This window comes from Athene cunicularia, assembly GCF_003259725.1.
Source record: "Athene cunicularia isolate RWA chromosome 3 unlocalized genomic scaffold, athCun1 chr3_part1, whole genome shotgun sequence".
Classification (NCBI taxonomy): Eukaryota; Metazoa; Chordata; class Aves; order Strigiformes; family Strigidae; genus Athene; species Athene cunicularia.
The window spans coordinates 43,985,414-44,012,563 of record NW_020799097.1 but is presented as its reverse complement, the minus strand read 5'-3'; the positions used below and the strand labels follow the sequence as shown (position 1 = coordinate 44,012,563).

The 27,150-nt window shown below is 36.6% G+C and overlaps 1 long non-coding RNA gene across 1 annotated transcript; it reads right to left on the bottom strand.

The window, feature by feature from the left end:
• Positions 1-6,879: 6,879 nt before the first annotated feature.
• On the bottom strand, positions 6,880-24,910 carry LOC113478908. The gene is made up of 3 exons (XR_003398158.1): positions 24,829-24,910; positions 17,992-18,110; positions 6,880-7,333 (listed from the first exon to the last, which is right to left on the bottom strand). It is a non-coding gene; the product is annotated as an uncharacterized LOC113478908 (long non-coding RNA).
• Between the last annotated feature and the right edge of the window lie 2,240 nt (positions 24,911-27,150).

Sequence of the window (27,150 nt, the reverse complement as noted above, 5' to 3'; positions counted from 1 at the left end):
ATCTCACCCTTGTCCAAATTTTTTACTATCGAATCAAAGAAGATTCTTGCGGTTTTATTACATCAGACAGGCATCAAAGGGGCAGAACACATAGGATTGAAAAATAACACAGCTGCACTTTGCAATGGAGTGTTCTGTGTCTGGCCGTGTTTTGTTGTTCATGTAATACTTTTCAATAAACAAAGACGTCAATCAACTTTCTTTGCAGCACATCACATTTCAGACTTAAACCACTTCAGACACAGAGCTGCCCCAAGCTCACACGTTTAACAGATAAAAATTCAGCTTTCTGTCAAGGCAGAATACAGTATTGATTGTAGACTGTATTTAGGCTGGTGTCTGGTGGAGCTGTATTACTTTCAAACTCATACAAAGTCCACTATAGAGACATAACGCAAAATGTGTTTCTTTTCTAGTGTAAATTCTGTTTTAATGTTCTGCATTGATTAGTGGCAATTTCTAAATAAATGACAAAAAAGCAGCCAGGGCTAGAGTCTACCCAGAAATCAGTGATGGGGGGAGTTACAAAAACATGATAGTAATCATCAAAACTTTGATCACTTGATTTGATTCTAGTGCTTTGTAAATTAGCATAATTATTCAAACATGCTTCATTAAAAATCACGCCTGTACTAGTCCTTCGGTTTAATGATCCAAGAACATACAGAATGAGCTAAGCTTTAAATAAATACATCAACTTTGTACTAGATGACCATGTCGGAGACTGGCGGGTTATTTGTTTTTTTAAAAAATATGAACACACTCTTGTTCCTTGCACAGTATAAGAGACTGATGACTCGCTAATACATGCAGCGTGCTAGCGAGTATATTTTACTGTTTATCCTCACATCCACCTGAACTTCTCTTGGGATCCTAAAAGGTTAGATACTATGTCACTCCTAAGCTACTGGGAGATTGGCATAAAATCCCACTAAATCTCCAACTAATTACATTTGAACTGTGGGTGTCACAGTTGATTTTGACCTTTAAAGGTTGGCAGAAGTTTGACAGTCCTTAAAGTGGCCCCACATTCTACAATACTTGTCTTATCAAAACCAAAAGGAATGAGTAGGCTGCAGAAATTAAATGTGTATAACAAAGTAAAGTATCCTGTTTATTAATACACAATGTCCCAGAAAAATCAGAGAAATACACTTATCCATGGCAACCAAAATCATCAAGAATGTGCTGACATTCTCCTAAAACTGTAGCTGACAAAACACCAGTTGGCAGCATTGAAGGGTTAAGAGAAACTTAACAAATTTGGCAGAGAAAAAGGAAAACAAATTCCAAGTTAAATTGTCACTCTTTGCTTAATTCCTTATATAGAGAGAGAGACGTGGCAGGGCAGCTTTTGTGTGTTGCTGTGAGTCAGGTTCCTGTTAGATTGTTAGTTTAATCTGTCTGTTTAGTTTGGGACTTCACTTTTCTATTATATTGGGTAATTGAGAACCAACATTTTACTCACCCACAACAATTATCTCTGCTGTGAAGTATCATTTTACAGCCCACCACTTCCACAAAAAAACAGAAATTGTTTGCCCAGAAAAATAGTGCATGTAATCTCTCACTGCTGGCTTTCCAGTGATGATTGAAAATGCTCTACTGTCCAGACTGTGAACATCCCAGCTGTCATCCAAGCACTATAAGATACTGAAACAAAGCCATGTGTCAGCAATACCAATAGCTGGCAAAGAAACCTTTTTGGTTTTAAAATTCTAACAGAAATTTACAAGTAAGAAAATGAGGAATATTAACTCTTCTACATTAAAAAGTTGGCTTTATGGGTCCATAAACACTGATTTAAATGAAAGTGCTAAAATATTTTTGACAGAAATGGGATGGTTTCTGAGAAGGTTAATTATTTCTTATAAATAGCTGCAATTCAGAAATCATCACTTTTTATTATGTTTCTGCAATTTTTGGATGGAGTTCTCATTCAGCTGTGGTGGATTAAACATTTCTTAATCCAGATTTGAATCTCAGTGACAGATTATGAAGATTAAATGTTTCATACCATCTATGTGTTGCTAGTTATTATTTGCAGAGAGGCAGTTCTCTGGAAGACTCTTGCACTAAATGTTTTCTTTCAACAGCCAGGATTTTGTAGTGTAGTGGAGAAACACACAGTAGATTATTGCAAACTCCCAAACTGTGTGGGAGACGGGATTCTACAAATGATCATGGACACTGATACTGTTTGCTGCTCCTTAGGCAAGAGAAATCTTCATGTTTATCAGGTCACTAAGAAAAAGAAGTGAAGGATAAGAGAATGAACTTACTTCATTTTACCAAAGAGAGGGTCAAAACACTTAGAGTTGCAAATAAGGGAAATTAATTTCAGAAGAAAGGCCAAAACCAAGAAAAAACCTTTCTAAACATATTTATCGGTTGAGGGTTATGCTAATTATTTCACTATCCCATCTATCCTATGGGGCTGGGCACAGGAATTTACTGCACAGGACAGGACTGGCCTGCTCTGGAGAGATCCTGGTATTACCTACACTTTCCTGTTTTTAAAGCAGGTTACTCAAGCACTCTCCCTTCCATTGGAAAATGAGGAAATATTAAGCAATGAAAATGCTGATTATATTGTCTTTCCTCCTCCATGCTGTAATTTCCAACCCCTTCTTTTCCTGGCCCCGAGAATGATCAAGCACTATAAGATCACATGGCAATGCAGAGGATTAAAGCATTTTTCCACCACCCTGCCCCAACCCAATTAACCTCTTTTAATTAATATTTCTGTTGTGTTGCTTAATTTGCACTTCATATGTTGGCTTCTAGTGGCTGCTTTTTTTTTTTTTTTCCCCCCTTTTGAAGACACACAGGTAAACTTTGTCAGTAACAATCTTTGGAAAACAATACTTTTGTAATCATTTTTAGATTATAATAGTTACTCTGCCATGAATTTAGCATAAAGACATGCATGATATAATCACTGGAGAAATTCACAATAAGGAGCTTAAACTCAGTGGCATGCATCCATACACCCAGTTTATTTAGGGAGATATTACTGGGGGGCCTATCATATAGCTACAAAAGGGGAAAAAAAAAAAAAAAAGGCCCTATAGAATTAAAAAGTTCCTCCTTACTAATATACCAGTGTGAGATTTTTCTAGTTTTAGTCTTTGGGCAAGATTTTCTTACAGGAACGCAATACTATTTTTTTTATGCTGACCACAGAGACAACATACTTGTTGATGCAGGAACCCTAGATCAAATGATAGCTGAGAGACTATTTTAAATTTATGTAGCCTGGATTTTCAGCCTACAGGTCATTCAAGCTCAACATTTCATTAATGAAACGTTGTCAATATTTCCCTGATATTGCCACAAGTTGACATATGGCATTATTCCAGTGTAAGATTTTCACACATTAGTAACTGGGAAATCAAGTATATTCCCCAAGACACCTGAGGTATGATTAATTTTCTAATAGTCTTTCTGTATCAGTTTGAGAAGATGGGAGGTCTTGTACCAGAGAGGAAAGAAAGTGGCAACACTAGAAAAAAAAACAGCCTTGGCTTCTTGCCTGGAGCACTGACTTGGCCAGCTGCCCCACGTGGAAACCTTTACCATCCTACAGCCTGAATAATATGCCAGCAGTAAGGCAGCAGCTTGTAATATACCTTGAGCAGAAATAATGGCGACATTGAAAAAAACTCCATGAAACCCTCTGTGAGAAATAGAAGGTAGTGCTGAGGGTAAAATAAAGGCAAACCTGTTCCATCTATTGGGCTAGGGATGGTGGCCTGTCAACATAGTTGAAGGTTAAAGCAAGTTAGGAAAAAAAAACAGTACTGAAGATTTGATAGAGGTAGCAGATGCTCAGGGATGTTCAATTTTAATACCCCTTTGCTAAGTGAAGTATTAAGGCAAACTTTCATATATATGAAATGAAGAAAGCTGGACAGATTTGGTATCTGAACAGGTCCAGGTCTGCTCACCATCAGGTGAGCACAGAAATCTTAGCAAGGGGGAATGGCTGTCAGTGAGATTGTCATTACTGAGCCACCCAAACCCTCCAGACTAGAATAGCTGTTCTTGTCATAGAGTCACTTCCTATGTGAATACAATAAAACACATTAACTACACACAAACTATCAGACCAAAGGAGCAATTAAACCACTTATAGGAGTCAAGCTCTGAAAAAAAAAAAAAAAAAGAAAAAAAGAAAAAAGAAAAGCTTTATAAACTTGTTTCCCATTTCCCCACATTGTTTTGTATTTTTGAGGCATCTGCAATGAAAGAACGAAACTGCTAAAACAATTTAAATGTAAAATTTGAAAAATCATTTTCTTGATGACTAAACATGTGTCGAGCAGCACCACTGCTGAAATGCAACATTTGTGGTTTAAGCCCTAAAATACCAAGATTCGTAAAGGAAATGTTGACACGACCACTCACCACTGCAGATCTGGCAGTGATGCTACAATAAACATAAGGTAAGCAGTACTAGTCTTGCACACATATTAGACTGTCTAATGTACCAAAGTCCACTATGTCCTTCTAACATGAACTTCATTATCAGAAAGTTGTTTTGGGGTGCTAAGCATGGGAATGATGAAAACGAATGTCAAAGACAGCCCATCCAACACATTAATTTCCAGTTTCAGGGAGACAGGCTGTGCACAATGAGACAGACAGAGAGAGACACAGAGAAATGAGCCCTAGTATTATAAATCTACAACACATATTTAACACATCACATCTCTTACGCTATTTTTTAGTTGTTGTCAAAGTTGTATAGGCAATGTTTTTATAACCCTGTTTATTTATGTCTGAATTTCTCTCACTGTAAATTAGCCTTGCTGCAGAACAGAACTTTGCTCATGACAAGAAGGGCAGCATTGTCCCTTTCTGTAATGTTTTTCCCATTCACTATGGGATCAAGATTGCTGAGCCACTGGCAAAGCTGAAACCAATGACTTTAAATGCAGAATATTGACAAAGAGGCAGAATGGAAACCCAGGTCTATGTAAGTGGAAAATCACACTCTGGAAAGGACTGTCTCTGTAAGATCAGCCATTACAGACCGAAGATTACTCTGGTGAAAATAACAGAAAAGTACTTCTAAGTGCTTTTTGCCAGCAGTGAAGTGAAGTGGCAAGAGGCACACTTTAGGGGAACCAGGCCACATCATGGTATATAATGCTGATACCAAACTCCAGAAGAATCTTTTAAATGAGATGAGTTGGACAAGTTATCCCAGCAGCTCAGCTGCACACCAAGTGTGAGGCCACCCCCGCCCCTCACCATACCTGCTGATGCTTGCACAGAAGAGGCTTGCGAGGCACTCCTGACCCTGCTGGTCACAGCACGATGGGAAACCAGAGCAGTATAAGAAGCTGGCAGAAGGGACAATAGGCATTTAGTCACACATTTGGCATACACCAAGAGCAGAATCATGTTCTGTAGCATTCAGGAAGAAATGATACTTAGGTTCTAAAAGCCAATGCAGCGTTGCTTACGTCTTGAATGAGAGCATTCTGGGTGCATTTAAGTCTACTAGTAAAACAGATACTAAGATAAAATCTTGTAGTGCCTATACAAACACATCTAATACCTCAACACATAATTCCATAGAATTCATATGAATTTTATACATATATTTCTCAAGAAATATTTTTTTTGTGGGAACAATGAGTGGATGTGAAACATTTTGTTCTTTTCAAATGAGCACCCAGTGTAGATGCTGTTCAAGGTTAGAGGCCTAGCTGTCTCATCAAAACAGCATTTTTCATGGTATCTGCTTTACTTTCCAGCAATGTTCTGATATAATAGTATAGCTTTTGTCATAACACTTATTCATCTAGATCCAATTCAGCACATAAACATTGCTGACAATAACAGAGATCAGAGAAAAAGATTGCCCGACCATATTCCTATTTGTCAAAGGAGCTGATCTTTCTTTTTCAAACAAAATTTTGAGGCAGCTCTTAATTTCTCACTTTTACTTTTGATCGCTGTCAGAAATTATGACCAAAAGAGAAACCAAAGCCTCAAAATTCAGATTTGGTCTGAGCGCAGATTTAAAGATTTGAGATACTTCAGGATGCTTATTTCAGGATTTCAGTTTCTATCCTTGTAGAGGTGAACTCATAGCACAGATGAAGGCATAAGGCCAAACTACAAAACCCGTAGGTCCTTTACATTCAGGGTGATTAGGCAGAACTATAGACACAAATCTCTGTAAAACCGCACGTATCCCCACGGCTGGTGTGATAGTGTAAATGAATAATGCTCAGGTCTGATGCTGCTTAGTAACCAAACTGCATCCAGCTTTTCAGATCAACAGAAAAGCTTCAGGAACTGAGCTAGACTGGAAAGAAGAGCATCCAACCAATCTATAAAGTTCCTATTGGTCTTTAAAGCAGAAAACATCAGGAGTAGGTTGTTAGATGAATTTAGCAGCAGGGAAGCCTGCAGCTCATCAGCTTTCTCTTCCTCAAAAGTAGGTACTTACTGCAGTCAAGAGGAATTATTGCTGGGGATCTCTAGTTACAGTGATGTTTTTGTTACAATAAAAAAGTCTGAAGAATGCAATTGCACCCCTGCAATCATCCCTTTTGTTTCTCCACTACAATAATACACTTCTTTATGATGCACAAGGTTTATACTTTGATTGTCAAACTATTATGCATGGAAAGAGACAAACAAAATAACAGTTAGTATTACTTGTAAGGTGGACTAAGCAAACCTGAGCTAGGCACATAGACCGGGTTAATTTCTTTTCTTCTCATTTTTGTTTCATCTCAGTTTCTTCATAGGAACAGTTTTCCTTGTAGAAGGCTTTTAATTTACTTTTGATGACCACAAAGTCTTCATCACAAATTCATATTTTGCTTCAAAAATGACTTGGTGAAATCCTGGTCATGCTGTTAATCAACAGGCCCCTTCTCTTTAGTTTAGATGTACCTCAGCAGTTTCAGAATTTTCACTAGAGTTTTCTCAATAAAGTCCAAATAAAGAAGGAAACCTTAATAAAATCTGAAGACAAAGTTCTCAGAAGTCCTACACTGAATCTGAGCACACCCCTGCTCTTGACCTATGACCCTATGAGAAAATGCTGATGTTTCCTCACAAGCATTTCGAATTTTGGATTAGTCTTGGGAGCAGCAACTCCTAGCCTCTGCTGGGCATCCCTCTCTCATTCCTAGCTCATAAGTGGAGTAGAAAGACAGATTTCCATCAGTGTTCACACACCACCAGCACTGCTAGTGTATACAGTCAGCTTTCACCTTGTTAGTAACTGTCACGGATATTGCACAATCAGTCTTCCGTCCACATCAAGCATGAAATATCCTGCCATCAGCACTGCCGAGCAGCCCTGTAAAGTAACAAATCGACATAAAGATCAGCAATGAAAGGAAACTGGCTGTACCTGGGAAAGCCTATCAGCAAAAGAGAAACAGAAATCTAGCACTCAAAAATGAAAATATTCCTTCATTTTGTTTTCATTATTAGGTATCTGAGAAAGTTAGAGAAGAAAAGCAACTTTTAAGTCAAATTTAAAAACGGTCCTTTCAGGAGGAACAACTGTACAAGAAATAATCAAACTTTACTCCACTATTGACTTTATTCTTGAATGTGCTCGGTCTGTAAAATATTACAGGCCTACAATGGCAGAAGACAGTTAACTGGACTTCCATTTTCTGTTCTGCTACTCCCTGGTTGGAGGACAAAAAAAAATGTTTCCAACCTCTCAAAGATTTTTATTTACAACCTGCAGAACAGATACAATAGAACAGAATCAAACTGTGACATTTAATTAATATATAAAACAATAAGAGATTAGTAGACAATAAGAACAGTATATTTGCAAAGTACACATTTTGTTCCCCACAAAATGCACATCAATATTTGAAGGAAACTCAAGATGTGTTTTTTTTCTGCTTTTGGAATGAACTTATTTCCCTTTTTAAAATGTGGTCCATTTTACACCAGTCTTCAAAGACTGGTTCTCCCTGTCTTCTTGCTGATTAATGCCTGAAAAATACTGTGGTGTTTAAAAAGGTGGCACAAATAGGGTGAAGACTGCCCTGAAAATAATCATTTGAAAGGCATGTTATTCACAGGATACTGATGAATCCCAGTGTTGTTTTCCCTGGGGTAAAAGGGGTTCCTTCTCTTCCCATACAAATAGCATAAAATATGCAAATGAATCTTGCATTCAACAAGTCAAATATGTTGCATGTTTAATTTACAAGTTAACAAAATTCAAACCGTTTTAAAGGCTACAACCGTGTCATAAAATAAAAGACATTGCACATAGCAGAAGCTGTACTGTTGCTCATTGATAAATTATTTTCTGGAATTCGCATTAACAGGCACATTACTGAAGTGCTCTCTAGCCCTCCAGTGGTACAGTTCAAGGTAATATGTGACAGATTTGAACATTCCTCAGGAAGAAAATCTCCAGAGTGCGTAGATCGCAGCTTTGCTCACTGGGAGATTACAGTGGCTTTTATATCTGTTACAAACGTGCAGTTATACTGATAACTTCAAAAGTGGAATATTACATATCATGCTAAAATTCTTCACCAGTCTGTTATGTTTTTTCTTTGTTTCTTGCTTGCTATTTTTTTGTGTCTTTTTTTTTTTTTTCCCATTTAGCTATTGCTGGCTTGCCAGAGATCTTGAACTTGAGAAAGGTTAGACATCACAATGCTGGAGCAGTTTGTGAGCATCAGCAGATTTAGCTTGTAATTTCATTGATCTATGTGGGCTTGCTGTTTGCAAACCAGCTGCTGCACTGTTTCCCCACAGCTACTGATCTGAGTAGCATTGATTTTTTCCCTTACATTAACATAGCATTACTTCTTTAATGGGCAATAAATGACTGGATGTAAATACAAACAGGGCTGCAACAACAAAAGAGAAAAAAAAATGCATTAGTTCTTTTTATTTAAAGAATTCTACTAATATTTTCCACAAAAAAATTAAAAGCATGAGTTATTGATCAAGATAAATCCTATTTTTAGCATTTTTATTTCCACACATTTTTTTTTACCAAGAAATCATCTTTTTTTTTCTTACTGTGTTTACTCATAGTTCAAAATGTGGCATTTTACAAAGACTGCATTTTTGCCTCAGTATATATAGTAAAATGGATTTCTTTTAGGAAGAATTATAGAAAGCAAGACAAAAAATTCTCTTCTTTGTGCTTATACTAAAACTAGATGAACCCATACCAGTTTTGAAGGAGACATCATCTGCTAGCTCTCACTTTTTTACCATTAGAAAAAAAATGAATGGACTTCAGTTTCATCAGAGTGAACGTGACACCTCCAGTACAGCACGAACTGAGTGTCTTATGTCTAATATGCTTAATATAAGGTCATGGTCTCACCATATGCTACTTTAGTCCTTCAGTGAGTAGTGTTTTAAATAATCTTACAGATTTAAAATTCAGTGCAGTGTAGAAAGAGGATTGGAGAAAAAGAATAAAATCAACAAAATAATCTCAACCAAACTCAAAATCCAAAGCCCAGAACCTATCAGATTTCTGAATGAACCTGATCAGGCAAAGGTTCCTGATCCTCTTTAACAGTAGGTGACAGCCAACGGGGATGTCCATACCAGAAAGAAGTGCAAAACTGAATGTAGTTCTTACAGACACTTCATGAAGAGGAGATGGCATTGAGAGTGCTGGGAAGTAACAGGTAAGAGCTTCAAAAAAAAACCAGTGGTGGGTTACAACATTCTGGGCTGCAGATGATAGTAGGCAGTAGTGCCAGTGATTTCCTCAGTGCCATAATTAAAGTTAACAGCACCTCAAAAACACAGACACTCCAGCAAGATCCATCAGGAATTATTTATGAAGAAGGATTTTTCCTTTTATGATAAACACAACTCTTGTTCTGGTCATGCAGCCTGGTTACCCTGAGGAAAAGGTCCAGTGACCTGACAGATGGGAATTCCTCATTCTCATGTAACCCTGTCTGCTCCTATACCTAGAGAGGGCAAATCATTTCACATGGATGCTGCAGCGAAATCTAATGGGTCCTTACTCTGAGAGCAGATAAATTATTCTCACTAGAACATAGTGGTATATAATACCATGCTGGAGTTGAAAATAACCCATAAAATGATTACCAAAATTTACACTTATCCAAGTAAAAATGTATCTGTTGTAGTCTAACCAATCTCTCCTAATCTCACAGTCGTCTCACTTTGGCTAACTAACATTTAATGTCACTTTTAGCAGATACAATGTCCAAATCATTAAAAATTATATTAAGTAACACTGGCTCCAATGTGAACCTTCAGAGCATTCTGCTGTTAACCTCTTTACACTCTTAGGAGAAGACTGTAGTTTTTTGCCATCATTTATTCAATTTTTAATCCACTGTGAGATTTTGCCACTTTCATCATAGTTAAAATTTACCCTCAATAGTCTTTTATGAAGGACTGTATCAGGAATTTTTTGAAAATCCAAATAAATTATGTTCACCAGGTCACCTTTATCTACTATTTTATTAACTTTTTCAAAGCACTTTAGCAGGTTAGAGAAGCATGCTTTCCCTTTACTGACGTTGTGCAGGTTTGACACTATTAGGTTATACTTATCCATGAGCTGAACTACTCTATCCTTAATTAGACTCTCAATCACTTTCCCCAGAAGCAAGGTGAAGTTCACTGGTCTTAATTCCCAGGATCTCTTTCTGGTCCTGTTTTAACAACAGACACCATATCAGAAATTTTTCAACCATCACTGGTCTATATCACATCTTCTTGCAAGTGTCTCCTCTATTTCATAATTTATTCTGGTGAATGCTACCTACTTTTAATTATTTTCCATTTTTACATGAGTTTTTCAAGTCATTCAGCACTTTCCTGTACAATTTTTGCTAGTGCTGCTCTGCATTTTACTTTTTTAACAGAATAACTCTCAGCTGCCATCTATAAGAACAAGGTGAGAGTCTGTTTAACTACTGAATTCTTTTGCCATGGTGAGTAGGTAACCATGGCTTTAATTTGATATTTTTGTTCCTTTTAATTATTTTGCCCTTTCAAGTCCTCAGATGAGCAACTATTCACTTCATTCTTCAAAGTTATAAAATTTATTCTGTGGCTTTTTGGGCTTTTTTAGTTTTATTTTTGTGGGTAGACATGGATCATCAAGCTCAACAGGTTATTTTCTAGCCTCACTTTGAGCACTGTTCTTGGACAAAGATTGGAAAGGAAGGATCAAATCCTAACACCACCATACATAAACTGGTCAGACTCACCAGCAGTATTTAATATCAGGAGTTATTAAAACTGGCTTTCACATGAATCTGACAAATGACAGAAAGAAAGAGGTTGTGCTTATGTGAAAAGATAGAGATTTGTATTCTGGGCTTGTAGAAGATGTTCTCAGTCTATGCTTTAGGTACACAGGTCTTAATGATCAGGAAATATTGTTGAACACGATTTTTAGTGAAAAAGCATTGAAAATTCCCAGTGAAATGTGTACATGGCTAAGTAAAGGTCAGTAAGCTATTGAGTAAACCTGAAATGCTCACATTAGAGGATTAGAAACTCAGAATTTTCAGCATTCAGTGAGGTTGGTGGACTTTCCTCTGGAATTCAAGACTTACTGTGCTTAACAGTCAGGTCTGATTTTGAATGGATGAGAAAATGGAAAAGGAACTTCAGCTGAAAATTCTACATTTGGTTATGAGCCATATAAAGCCACCAAGTATGAAAGCCTAGATTTCAAACTATGCCTTGCTTCTACAACAAAACCCACACTACTTTAGCTTCACCTTGTTTGAATTTCATTACAAAAATATCACATTGATCTAACTGTAAGTATTAAGGTAGATTACTGTTGGCTTTGTTTTCCCTTCAGATAGAAGTTCCAGTTTCATCTGTGTTCAGAGATTCTATATGCTGCACTATTAAACACAGATTTCTGCTTAAATTATATTTCTATCAGCTTTAACATGTTAAAATAGAACACATTTTAATGCATATGTTGAACATTAAATCTTTTTTGCTTCAGGGAAACTCTGGTAAACAGTAACTGTCAAAAATTGTAATGACACAAAATTATAATAATAGAAAATATTCTGTAACAACAGCTTTTCTAATCAAGTCAACAGAAGTTCAGCTCTTCATCCTCTAACTATTCCTTTACAAAAAGCAGAAAGGTCGAGGAAGGAAAGCTCAGGTACACAAATATACACTGTTGAGCACAAAGAGTTGGAATTATTGTTATCACTCTTTGCTTGCTTACTGTGAAGTGCACTCAATCAATGTAAGAAAAATGCAACCAGTTTAATATATGAATATTTTTATTGTTATGACAATTGCCCTTTCATTCAGGAGTTTTAATATATAAACATTCTTTTTAAAAAATCTTGGGAAATATAAGACTATCATTTAAGCACTCTAAATTGGAGTAACTTCTGGAAGCCTGAATTATGTCAGAAAGAAACTGATCTGAAGAAATTAAACTGCATCAGAAATATTGATGGGCATATAGATTGAATTACATGAATATGAGATACATACAGACTTGGAGCAGCTCTGCTTAATGATCAATGTCAAATGAATTTCAAAATTATTTTAGTTTGTTTCTTATGTCTTGTTTTATTTTAGACTTTAATTTGAATTAGTAGTATGAAATAAAATCACTATTTATTAACTTTCAATTACAAACAAAAAAGATATAACTAGTAAAAGCTTATCTGAAGTTAAAACCTTCCATTTTATGGAGGCCAAGTAACAACACAGTTTATCTTTATCATAGTACAAATTATTCAAAAGCAAGAAGTAAAAACTAAGACTTAAAAGTTTCCACCTATTAATGTGGTATGGAGCTGATGTACACAAGCTGTATGGTGAGGTTGCATTGCCCCCTATAGTCACTGTGAATCAGCTGGGAGGGGAGCGGGAAGAGCAAGGGAAGAATGGGAGAAAAGAATGGGAGAAATTATTTGCTAAAAGTACTATGCATTTGGTTTTGTTTCATACTTTGAAAAGGGCATGGTGGGTAACAGTGGACAAATCTAACTTGGTCATGCTGTTCAAGAAGAACTTCTATGTGTTACTCTCCAAGCACAGATGAAATAAAATGTACTTTCACATTCAGATCAGACCTCTAGAGCCCCTGTGGGCTGGCTGTGTTTGGGGTGCATTTGTTGGATGCTGATACCTACACACAGTGCACCAGGGACACCGGCATACCTGCCCTGTGGACTCAAATGCAGGAGGTGGTTGACTTTGATTCACCAGTGAAAGGCAGGAGGGCCCACCAGTGACATAGATTTTGCTCTCAGTGGGCACACCTTTGGAGCTGAGCGTAACAGCAACATTTCACTCCAAGGCACATAGAACTCTCAAAGTTCTGCCCAACTTGCATAATACATACACAGACTGTTCTTTGAAGCAGCACCTGCACAGGGACCAGAGAGAGAAAACGCTCAGATATGGGTTCCTCTTCAGCAGTAGGAGCAACTGCAAGGAGCCAGTTTGTTCATGCTGCCCATGGACACTGGTGATGCTGCCCTTTAGTAGCCCCTGGGCATGGGTGGGGGCAGGATTTTTCCCATATCCCTGTAGAATAATATGCCACTTTTAACCACCAAAACAAGGACAAAGCTACATTCCAGGATACAGATTTTTCCATTCAAGCCCATCTTTCTTAACTTTGCTGTGAACTAAAAAGTGTTATCTCCCCATAAAATTAATTGAATTTCAGCAGCTGTCCTAATACTGTTCTCTTATGAACATAATCATGCACAGAATTTAGTCTATATTTTAATAGGCACAGACATAATATAAGAAAAAGCATTAAATTCTTGAGAATCTCTTAAAAATATCTAATCAACTACTGGTGCTACTGTGCTATAAACTTTATGGAAATGACAAATATTCAATAAGCTCAAGATCAGCACCATCCTTCTTAGGGTGCAATACACTGTTATCACTATTTGTCTTATTTCTGGAGACAGTTTTTCTACTACCACAATTCTAGCCACACCTTCAGCTAGAAAAACTTAGTGCCGCTCCCAGGAGGTAATAATTCTCATTTTTGAATCTCCTACCTCTTTTCCTTTGCTGGGACAGCATGTTTGTAGTGACACAATAAACTGATTGAAGAACTTAGGCAGCTAAAATCCTATGTTTTTTTTTTAACCATATTATTTTTAATTTGGATCAGTTGCTGAGGCTCACCATGTAGCTGCACCTATGTTTGTACTCACACAAAGGATAGAAGAAATAATAATGGTAGGTTATGGTAACTGTCTAATTCTATGACAATGATGTCTCGTGCCAGTTGGAGTTGTCTGTGTAGCTATGGTTTCAGGAATATGAAATGCCCTTATTATGACTTTATATTTCATTTGTCTGAGAAAAGTATTACGAGTGTTCCCATCCATGTACCTTCACAAATATTCTCTGTGTAGACAGAACAGATAGTCCCGTAAAGTGGAGCTGAACAACTTGTTTGGCTTTTGTGACTATATGCCCAGACATAGTCCCATATCAAATCTTTATTTTACGATGATGACTACAGACTCAATAATGACTAAGTTAGTGATGAGATGTGATTACTGCTTACCCAGCAGATCAATACTGTCTCACTGCCTCCTGATGTGGAGGGGTGTATCCTGATAGTATTAACTGTTCGATTATCTTACTCTTAACTGCAAGCTCTCTGAAGCAGGGTCAGGTTTTTTGTTGTTAGTCCTGTAGTTAGCAAGAGTTCTGCATCTCATGAAGTTCTGAAGTTAATCAGAAATATCTTCAAAGTTTACCCACTAAATATTGTACAATATTCACCAGAGGCGTCACATCTTCTAGTTGCTTCCTCTAAAAAACTGATAGTCTCCCCTTTTGCTAGCTTTCTATCCTATATGCACTGATGTACTGTTGCATACTAGATATCACTGTGTAGTAATTCAGCTAACACAAACTTCTAACAGTGAGCAATTCAAGGTTATGTTACCTTTGCCCTTTATTTCCTCTCAGCTATGATTCTTTCCTTATGTGTTTGTACTCAAACACATGTATGCATATACATTATTTCACTGGTTAGTGGAAAATTCTTTAAGGATGATGTTTGTCCATTGCCTATTTTTTTGCCTAAAATACATCAAGCATTTTTCTTCAATCAATATAATTTTATTGTGTCCAAAGAGCATAAAAGCAGTATATTCTGATACTCGTGAAAATGGGAGACTTTCATCATGTTAGCAATGTATTGTCCCTTCAAGCTAAAGAACCAAAAATCACTTTGGGACACAAGTCTAGCCCCATAAATGTGTAACCAGCTTTCAGCAGCAGTACACTACCTAACTGGGACAGAAGACAGTGACACATCTGGGGAAGCAACATTTCTGAATGCCAAACATACAGAGATGAGCCACTAAATCTTATGAATTATCCATGCAGAGCAGACAGAACATTTGTTTTCAAGGTCAAATGAGAAAGATACCCTGACCTGTGTCGTAAACTACACATTAATACATTTATCCATCTTTGGAATGTAAGGGACAAAGTCAACACAGAGAGAAATGAACCAGTAGGGTAAGTCTGCCAAGCTACCAAAATCATTATGCCATCCATTTTACTGGCATTTTTCATGTCCTTGCAGGGCATACACAATGAAAAATAGATCTCTGTTTCAAATTTGAGTTTCTTCCAAACTAGATTGTAGTATCAAATATATTTACATTCTTTGGATAACCCTTAATTGATTTTGTTTTACATAGTGTTTTTTCATATTCGTTTAGTCACCTCATAACTAATGCAACAGAAAGAGTGAAATAAACCTATACTAGATTTTTTAAAGGGAAATTGCAGTAGTGTCTCATACATGCTTCTACACTTCCCCCTTGCCTTCACCAGGCAGCATACTTAAAGCTGGCATGATTCTCTTAAATTAGTGTGTTTTGTTATGGTTATCAACATGAACATTTAAAAGAAAACAATTCAGAAAAAAATGCAAGGTGGTCAGTTGAATCCTTTGGGCAAGCAATGTTCAAGTTTGGTTCCTGAACCTGATGGGCTGTTGAAGTGCAGCTTTTTGATGGTTCAAAGAAGGCAATTTTACTATCAGGGGAGCAGACCAGAGAATGAATTCTGACTGGGAATGTCAAGTTTAAACTCTCTCATAGGCAAAGAGGCTCAAAAGTGAATGCAAATCCATCCTAAAGCCCTTTACATTAGCAGAATATGGTAAAAAGGTCTGATTGGGACTCAGAGAATCACAATTTCTCTTGCTTTTCTCTTGTCTTGCCAGGAAGAATAAATAACTTGGTTCCTTTACAAGGGAACCGTCTCTGCCTTGCATTTCATCAGCCCCATCATAGGGATGTCTGAATTTCTGTCATTCCCCACTAGACTTTTTTCTCCGTCCTACAGTCACAGTGAGAGAGGCAAATTTACCTTTTCCATTTCTTCCACTAAATACTGCAAAATCTGGGCTGGACCGTGTACTTTCTTAGAGGACCCTACCCAGCAACATAAAGGTTCTGACATGTGGTATATGGAACGTAGCGGTCTACATATACTACGTTTTTTCAAAACCATTGGGGTGGTATTAGAAAAAAATAGTTTTCAACATTTGCATCTCTGATGACTGTAGAGTGGTTGGATCTTGCAAGAAACATTTCAGAGTATTTATCATTGTGCTTTTTGATATCTCTACACAGGCAGTTAGTTTAATTTCTTATATATCTGTGTCATTTTTCTTTCTTATTAATATTCCCATATGACAAGTACATTACTTCAAGCTGCTGAATTGATTTTCAAGAGGAATCTTGGTTTACATAAACTGTTACTTCTCATGAAACTTCAGAAAATGGCCAGATTCAGTTCCATCCCCTGTAAAGGAACATCGAGAAGTACACTGAAGTAGGAAAAAATTATAAGCTAGCTGAACCAATCGTATTGTTTTTACAAGTACTTTTGAAAAGATAATTAGTCACTAAAAAGTCTGATTAAGAAAACCAATCCAACAGCTCAATATATTTCCTGCTCTGGATGATTCAAGTTTAGAAAATAAGCACACCCCTTTGAGAAACTAAAACTACGGCTCCGCACTTCTATTTTGCCACAGGTATGGTGTCTCTAGAACCAGTGGAAGATGTTAGTTGTGTGTCTATCATACAGATGCTCTTTTTCTGGGGACACACATTAGAGAGAGAAGCACAACAATGCCCATCAGAATTTGACTACACTAGTCTATCTACTGTGGTTTAGGTATATTCATCACTTTACCGCTGCCCACAACCAAAGTCTACTTGTACACTAGGTTCTGGCCCTATACAGTTCATTCTGTGATGTAACTGCAATATATTTTTTCCTACTTGTTTCCTATATCATCCTAACTGAATCTCTACTACTCTTTACTGTGAAATTTTTTTTGTTTTGTTTTGCCATTAAATGATGGGTTTTCCTCTTCTCTCCTTCTTTCCTCTTCTCTTTTCTCTTCTTTCTCCTCTCTTCTCTTCTCTTCTCTTCCCTTCTCTTCTCTTCTCTTCTCTTCTCTTCTCTTCTCTTCTCTTCTCTTCTCTTCTCTTCTCTTCTCTTCTCTTCTCTTCTCTTCTCTTCTCTTCTCTTCTCTCCTCATTTTATATATTTTATTTAAATGAATAAATTAATACAGAAATATTATAATATTCCAACACTTACCTATAACTTTTGCATTTCACTACATAGCACATGTCCTATAAAACAGTTTAGCTGCTTCTCATTGTATTGTTTAGCTCTCTTATGTATTGTGTTTGGTTTAGTTTGATATGATAGTGCAGAATAATAAGAGCATTAAAATTACATGATTGCAGTATTAGTAAAATACCACTACTGTTGATCAAGTACTAATGAAAAATGAATGCAATTCCTCACCAAATTTAGACTGCCATTTTAAGAGCAGTCATCTAAAACCAGGCAGTGTTTAGAAATGCATGACTACAATGTTTACCCATGAAGAAAACAGTGTTTCTTTATATTTCTAAAGAACCATATGTCTCTTTTAGTAGATCATACCAGTTTCTTTTGTGGAGGCCAATAAGGGTCATTAAACACCAATGGGTCTCTGAGTCCTTCTTCAGAGTCAATGACACTGTAGGCTTCACCAGGGATCTCATTTTCCTTCTATACAAGATCTGCAGGGCAAGAGAGGCAAATGAACTATGAAAAACATAATCACTGCTTTTACTGTTGCTTTTTTTATCATAAAAATTCAATTTATTTAAATTCCATTAAAAAACACATTCGCCTGCTGAAAGCATAAATATATACTTTTGTTATCTTTATAATTTTTCATTTTAAAAAAGTTTTGTCATTCTTTAGGGGAAAAAATATTCTCTATAACAAATATTACATAAACTTGTTAGACAAACTTCAAGACAAAGCAAGTGGTTAACAAAGTAAATTCCTCTAGAACAGTTCCTTAGAGGTGACAGGAAAATATTTTACAAGTACCTGAGGGGATTAGTAGTCTAACACTCATTTTCAGAAGTGACTTGATCACCAAGGCTCAAAGTACCTGGGCCTTTAACTCACATTTTAATTTAAGACAGTTAGACCCTCAAAACCTATGAGGATCTAGAATTCAGGAGGAAAAGTCTTACTGAAAATCAAGGGGATTTGGGTTATCAAAGGCCAGATTTTTTAAAAAAGTATTTTGGAACTTTAGAGGCAGAGATAGGCACCTAGCTTATTTTTTTCAAAGCAGAGTGAAGAAGGGTTAAATCCCTAACACTCACTGAGATTAGCGTGCTCTTAGAAAGTGCTAAGTACACCTCTGCATCTACATACTTTTAAAAAATCTTTTCTTGAATTACTTTTGAAAGTGGGCTTTATCATTTGAATGCAGTGATTTATCCTATGCTTAATTCTCGACCTCACAAAGATTTCTATAGACGTGCTTTACTTAAATAATTTTGCATCATGATCTGGATGGAAATGGACAGGATTAGATGCAAAATCTTATTTTAACAAAATTTAGTTGGCATTTGGATCCAGAAATTCATAAAAGGTTGAGAGCTGAAAATAACAGACAGTTTTGCTCCACTGTGATAGTACTTGGGAGAGCTCTGTTAGACCCTGAGCACGTTCAGCTTCAAGAGTTCACTCTGTAAATGCTAAGCAGCCCACAGCACAAGCACATATGTATGAAGTCATACTGTTAGCAGTGCTAGAGTCTGATAATACAAATGACTAACTCACTTTCACAGTGTTTGCCACAGTTGGGAAGAAGATGAGGGTTAGAAAGAAAAAGAAAGTTGCAACATGACACAAATCTGGCAAGATGTAGTTTTGGATTTTGATTTCTGAGGAAGCAGAATTTCTTCATGATTGCATTACACCATGAATATCTGCAGCTCCATTTTTTTAGCCTCTGCTAATTTTTTTCTTGCTTTTATAATTGACTCATATATAATTATCTTGCATAAATATAAATTTCTCTTAACAGTTCTCAGTATTCAGCCTTTAAAATGAATCCACTCTTTAGTACTGAAAACATTAGTTCCTTCCTGTGTCACATTTGAATTTTTTCCTGTACTGACTGCCTTCTGAACATACTGGCTGATGGTAAGCTTTGCCATGAGATGCTGAGATATAAAGAACAACAGGTTACCTCATAATCTCTTCTTGTTAATGCTTGCTCTGGAGAGCACCTGCTGTCTTTAAAAGGGATTTGAGTGACCCAAGATTAAGAAGTCTCCCTACAACAATTACTGTTCTTATCACTGAAGAATACTCATACCAATGTGACATCTTCCTGATGGTTTCAAATTCACAGACTGAGGGAGAGATAAGAGTCAAAGAATCATCTAGTGCGCAATTATAAGAAGACATCAAACTGGTCCAATACAATTCCATTTTGAAGAAGAGTAATGCTATCAGACTAATTGATTTCTGTCTGCAAAGTATCTGTTAGGACAAAAACCCCTCTGATTTCATTCAAAGAAATTTTAAAGTGCAACAGTGCTTACAGTATTTCTAATCATCTTTCTAGTTCATCCTTATTGGGCAAATGACATAATGGACACAGGGAAGTTGTCATGGATGGAGTGGCACACTTCACTGTAAGAGAGAAGCAGCAATATGTTTATGGATATAAATCAGCAATTTAACAAAGTTTGATAGCAAATGACAGTGGTTTAACAAGATCAGATGGCAAGGTACACTTGTTTATTTACTACATAGAGACCATGAGCTTCAGAAATGACCCCCTTGCATTCTGAACTTATCAGATGGAAGTTTAGGTGTGTCTGGATCCAGACTTAGTCACAGACTTGGTCAACAGTTTATGTCTAAAGTATTCTATGTGCACAATCAGTCCTTTATATTACTTAGCTAAGATTTCAAAGTTTCAGCACACCTATTCCCAATTCACTTACTGAGTAATCTGATGCAATAAGGATTGAGAGGTGTCACTACTCAAGGGTTGATCCTGGCGTGCAGCTTGCTGCCATGCGGGAGAGCTCAACGGGCCCTGGACTGTCCACTATTTATGGACTAAGATGACTGACCTACAGTCATATTTGTGTACCATCCATAATTCATCTGGTGCATGCTTAACTTAGACCTTGGCTATTGTGTTGTTCTCTGTCTCCCCCGAATCCCCTTTGAGCCAGATGCAGAAACCAAGACCAGATGTATCCATTATGACCACCAATGGTGGTGGGGAGCACAACATCACAGAATGAATCACACAACGTAACACTGGCAATGTTTCAGAGAGGGTATTAAAACTCAAGAGTACTATTGCCAGTATGTCTTGCTACCTCCTTGGTTTAAAAGATACAAAAGTATAGACTTCCATTCTTACAAAGTTCAGTCAAGTTTTTGATATCAATACAGGATCTGCTACGACGACACCCATCATAGTATATCCCATATTACTCCTCAAAACATTTTTCTAAGCCTGTTTAGCCACTGGGATCCTATCACCATTACTTTCACTGATGGTATTTGTGCAAAGCCGCTTATCTGAAATATCCAAAGGGATCAATATTTTGAAAATTAATGTGAAAGGATGAAATTATTAAAAAAATGGTACCCACTGTCTCTGCACATCCTTTCTTCTTTCCAACATTCTAGGCACAAATAAAGGACATGAACAATAATTTTGTTTCTTCTCATCCCTCTCCATCAACTCAGAATCCTTCAGAAGAAATAGAGAAAAAAAAATCAAACCTAAATATCATATATTATTAACTAAACTGAGAAAGTGAGCCTGCTGGGAACCTCCCTTAGACCAATCTGAGGTCATGTTGAGGTGTCCAGATGGCCAAACATCTTCTAGGTTATAACAGTAAAGTCTGCACCATATAACTCATTTAGATGGTACTGAACCAAAATGGAATTGACCTAGTTTTATTTCCAAGCAAAGGAAAAACAACTAGTGGAACTCACGGAGTGGTTAGAAAATGAAATTAATTATTTTATATCAAATGCAAATAGTAGATTTGCCAGAAGGAATAAGTAACAGAAGACAACAGCAATAAAGGGTATTTGAAAATTGGCATACTGAATACTAGGTGATGGAAACCCACGATAAGTCAAAGAAAGATCTGCTTGTCCCAAGTTGAGAAGGTGAAATTGTTATCCAAAGTCAAATCACTTTTGCTTGGCTATGTTTCTGCAGTGGAAGAGAATACAGTTCACTGCTTATAAGCTCTCTATAAATGCAGTAGAATATTTTCCTTTTTGTGCTAATAACAAATCTTGAAGGATAATCTCAATGTAACTTCAGAGCACATTATGCATAGCTGTCTTCTCGACTGTAGAACACCTGAAATCCATTGAATGTATCCACAGTGGTAAAAAAAAAAAAAAAAAAAAAAAGTAAGCTGTAGCATGCTGCCAAAAGCAAAGATTGCTGAACATTAACTTTATTGGGTGTATGCATCTGGCATCTCGATGAATAATATGTTTCCAGCACCGCAGAAATCGTATCAGTCACATTGTGCACCCCAGTAGTATATGGTGACCTACTAAACCAGACGGGTACAATGAGCTAGATTTCTGTTTGTCTGGATCGGACACAGAAATCCAGACTCTTCCAGTGATCCACAGATCAGTTATTATATAACAAACCTCACCAGCTCCTGCACAGCTTGCTCAGCCTGCTGTGTCACTATGTAGTTAAGAAACCTTTAATCTTCAGGATGACATAGGCGCAATGAGTCTACAGACTAAAACTTCATACACAATTTGGATGAAAGCTAATTACTGCCTGTTATTCTAGCTGCTTTCTTCTGAGTAGAAGAATGTGGGGAAAAAATCAAATGTATTGCTTTTTACTGCTTCATCCTTTGTGCTATAAACTGCAACTGTGAAAAAGTTAGTACAAAAATAAAGCTATTTCTATGTTTCAAGAATATAAAAGATTGTCAGATAGTCATAAAATACTGCTGGTCAAGCTGTATCCCTCAAAATATATGCTTAATTTAATCCAAATTAAAATTCTCTTCTCCAGGTTCCCAGTTGAGGACATATTTTTACAGTTGTTTCCAGTGAAAAGTACATTTTCAGATCTGTGCAACAGTCCTTAAAATGCAGCTTTGTGATACTGAAAATGAGCCCACTAAAGGCAATCAGCACTCAAAGCTTTACACCCATGTGTATAACTCTTGAACTCCAATGGGACCGTTCACATTGTGCAAAGTGAGTAACATGAATCAGCCTTTGCAGGACTAGGGACTTCAGTATAACATCACTAACAACATTATAATATATATTTAAAAATCAAACCAGCATAAAGATTAGTCTAAGTGAAAACTGTTGTTCATTGTGTATAATAGATCAAACAGAAGGAAGAAAATATAACAAGGGAACCAAGAAAAACAGCAGTAAAATCAAAGGATGTGAACATGTATATAGCATGGTTTACGAGAGGTAAAAATATGACAAATAAGCAATGAGATAATGTGCTTTAAAATTCAATAATCTGAGGAAAATTATTAATTAATAAGGAAAATTATATCTTCCAAAAGTCATACTTCTGATGTGCTATATATTTGAGCCAGATTCAAACATATATTTAAAAAATGGCAAACTGCAGATTTCAACAATAAAAGGCCTTTTCATAATCAGAGAATGGTATAAGAAATCTTGTTAATAAAACAGTTGCACTGTCTCCTGTCACAATATCCTTTGATGACAAATTATGCTTCAAGGTGAGAGCCAAGTCAGTTGAGATTCTTATTCTGAATTACCCCTTAGGAATCCATCTCTCTCTCTCCTGACTGTGGGTAGACCCTGACGAGTCGAGAGCCCATGGATTAAAGTCACCCTTTGCAACTTCTTTCCTACATAACAGTTTTCTGAATAATGTATCTATTTATTGGATACCAATTTAAGTACTACCATACATTCATTTATATTTTTTTAGTTTGGAAAGGGTCAAGCAATTTAGTACATTGCTTCAAGAAATTGTTTCTTCTTTAGAACCTTTTCTTACTATGTTTTGAATCCTACAACAGTGGTTTTCAGCGTTTCTCATCATTCATTCATATTCACCACCATTTCATCAAAAAAAGGACACGTTTAACTATGACTTTTTGCAGATTTCATCTATTTCCAGATAACCTATTAACAGGTCCTCCACATTGTACACTCAAAACCTGTTTTGCATGTGTATGCTATTTCACCCCAGTTCCAGTTCTCACTGTCTGACTAAATGAACTGAACTCAAAACAAACAACCTTCTAAAGGATGTTGAATTACAAAACAAATTCACTTGTGCATTATAGGAAACATTTGCAACAAGAGCCTCCTTTACACATCAGCCTCACCCTTCCCAATCTTAAAAAAACATCTTTGGAATCGAATTTGCAGTTAGATGAGTTGCATATACTTTTGACATTGAACTAGCAACAGTTGTGCTGCCTACCTCACTACAAGTTTTGAGGCAACTTGAAAAGTTCAGAAAGGTCAGATTCACTAGGAAATAAGCAGAGAAGAAAACAAGACCATAATCCTCCTGCTCTATAAATCCATTGGTATGTATGCCACTAACGCTACCTGCAATTCTCATCACACTATCTCAGGAAGAACATGAGTGATAGTATTTCCAGATGAGGAGACATTGGAGGTGCTAGGACTCCACACCCAGAGAACTATTTCAGAGCCAGGGTCACTCTGGACTAGCAGTGATTTTCAGTGCAGAATACCAGAGCTCTGCTGGAGACAAACTGCTGAGCTGCCGGGATCCTTGATCTGACCCAGCATGGCAGTTCCCGCACATTTTAATAATGCGGCTAGTCTCCAGAAACGACCAGGGGAAGCTTCCTCTTCATTTATCACATTGCCTCCTCACATGCACTGAGCTTTATTTTTAAGGCAATGGCCAACCACAGCCGAGTGGGACCCTGGATATTCTAAATTATATCAAGGCTGAGAATACTGTAAATCAGGCAGGAAACTTTAATGCCCCCTTTGGCCACAATGACCATCCATCCTTTATCCCCATTAGTCACAACTGGAATCCAGCCCAAGTGCCTGCAGTCTTAAAGGAGATACCGTCTTTGATGACCAGTTTTCATCAGACATAAACCAGGCCAGTTACAAAACAGCTCTTCTACCCCACAACCTATGGATGTGAGAAAAACGGGGAGAAATAGGATGTTTTCCATGAAAGATAATTTATATGCAAAAAACTGTGCTCCTGCTACAACCAGCAATCTATGGCAGAATATTTTTAGGATACAGATAATTCTGGCTTAGTTCCACAAAATGAACGGTAGAACTGCCTCAATTTAATTACCACCCCATGAAGCAATCTGACAGCCCCAATGCTGTGCTTAGTAAGCATTTTACCTCAGACAGCTTGAAGATGTATTGTAGCACTGAAATTACAATACGTACCATGACTTGTTCTGTCATCCTAGTTTGGGAGTGCAGCATGCTTGTCTCTGTAATAAGCTGTCTGATATTCACCCATTTCACCTGTAGCAAACAGGAGTAAAATGTAAGTAACCATAAGTTGGCATATTAGTTGAATGCAAGCTAAAATATTCATTTTTGGCAGAAGGTTTCAGATTCTTGTAAGTATCTAGACAAGTGTAATACATAATTTACTTACATTTACATTTTGAAAAACATTTTGAATTTTCTAAATCTTTAATTATTACAATCTGGAAAAAAAATCCCCCACCAACAAAAAAACAACACACAACCCCTGTTCTCTCCTTTTCTATCTTACTTTCTGCTTACAAGATTCCTGGAATTTATATTAGGCACATACTTTTTACTGTGTCTAACACAGGGGTAAAATATGTCTAACACAGAGGTAAAATATTTCTAACTTAAGGACACATACGTGTATCCTATCAAGAATATTAACTCTGCGAGAAAAAGTTTTCTCTGCTTAGTTCAAAAAGCAAAGAACAAAGTATTAAAGAAATAAAGGCAAAGAACGGTGTATTAAAAAAAAAAAAAAAAGCAATAGGACACTTTATAAAGCTTACACTAATGCAGTTCTGTAATGTTTTTTTAATAAATACATTTATGCTTGAAAATATATGCTAGTCTGCACTTCTGCAAGTATAATGAAATGATGTACCGTTATTAAAAAGCAAAACAAGTGATCCAGCTTGTTTCTAGCAGAAGAAAGATTGAAACTTATTTATTCATATGAAATCTTAGAGAAAATTGAGTAGCATTATTTTCTTTTTAATTATGCCATTACACCAGAATCGGACTGTGCCACCCCTCCTCTGGCTAAGCAATTTTTAGAAGGTGTGTGGAAAAGCAGGTAAGCCCAGGCTAAATTTTAAAACATCCACCTCACAACTATCAGCACCTATAAGAAGGCCCACCTAGAGCATCCAAGAAATCAATGAATATTCATTAACTTAATCATTGACTTAACACCATTGTGAGTTAAGTGTCATAGATCGAGTCCTGCTTAATGTCATCTCAGAAGCCATGAATTGTGGAATGCAGAAAAATAATACCCCAGATTAGTCATAGTGATAGCCTAAAAAAACCCAACAAACCAATCTACCTTCAAAATAGACTTAATATAGGTAATTAAGAAAAAGAACTGAGACTCTTCTGTTTTTTCTGTAGGATTCCAAGGAAAGAGTCCTTGCAACAAAAATTTACAGGTAAAAAAGAGGTTTCAGATGTTACTAGAAACCTTGGAGTCCAGATCATACAAGTATGGGAATGTACAGTATCTGTAATACTATCAGTGTCTATGAGTTTAAGAAGTTATTTTTAAGTTAAATGAAAATTTAGGCACAAAATGTCTTTATAACTGTCAGAATACCAACCATACATGATAAGATATGTCCATTTGTACTCAACCTTCTTTCTTCTGGTTACTGCACATATGTTTGATTAAGTCAGAGCTCTCTTCCCTGTGATTGTCTGGGAACAAGGGATCAGATGCCCAAAAGTAATTGTGCAGGTCATACAACAGCCCAGTTTTCTGACGGTGTGTACTTAGCTGTTTCTGAAGACTAAGTCCTCCCTGAGATAGCTTAAGTTAAGAATCTAAAAGCCAAAAAGTCAAGAATCCTAAATTGTTGAGCTGAAACAAGACAAGCTAGATTACATAGTCTGATGCATATAAAGGCAGAAGCAAAGATGATCCAATGCACAGATTTAAAAGTCTAAATATACTTTAGAAAAATCACTTGCAATATATTTTTTAATAAAATAACTGGCAACATCTCCAAGATCAAATATAGTTTAGATTTGCCAGATGTTGGCTCTCTTACAAACCCTGTGTACAATTAATTGTCTTTGGGTCTTACCCATTATTTCTGAAACTTAATTTTCTTTCTCTTACACAATATATCTCTCTTTATTTCTTTTAAAAAGAGAAATGTTTGGTCACCTTTCTTCAGACTGGCAGGGTTCCAGAAAACAGAAGCACCTCAGGATTTAGAAGGCACTTCCCAGTCACTATTACTTGAAAGCAAGAGTTTTCGCTCTCAAAGAGGCATAATGTCCAAAATAAAGCAATACTCTGAACAAAGATGAAAAATTGTAGATTACTTTCACAGGCTCTGATTCTACAATGGAGAAAATATCCACACTCTAGCTAGGCTTCTTTGAAAAGAATATTTTCCCTTTATATAGAGATAAAAAGCAAAGCTTTCAGGTCAGAGGCTATAGGGGAAAAGAGCTAATGTCTCCCCATGCTTTGATGTTACAAGTATTTCCTCATTACAGAAG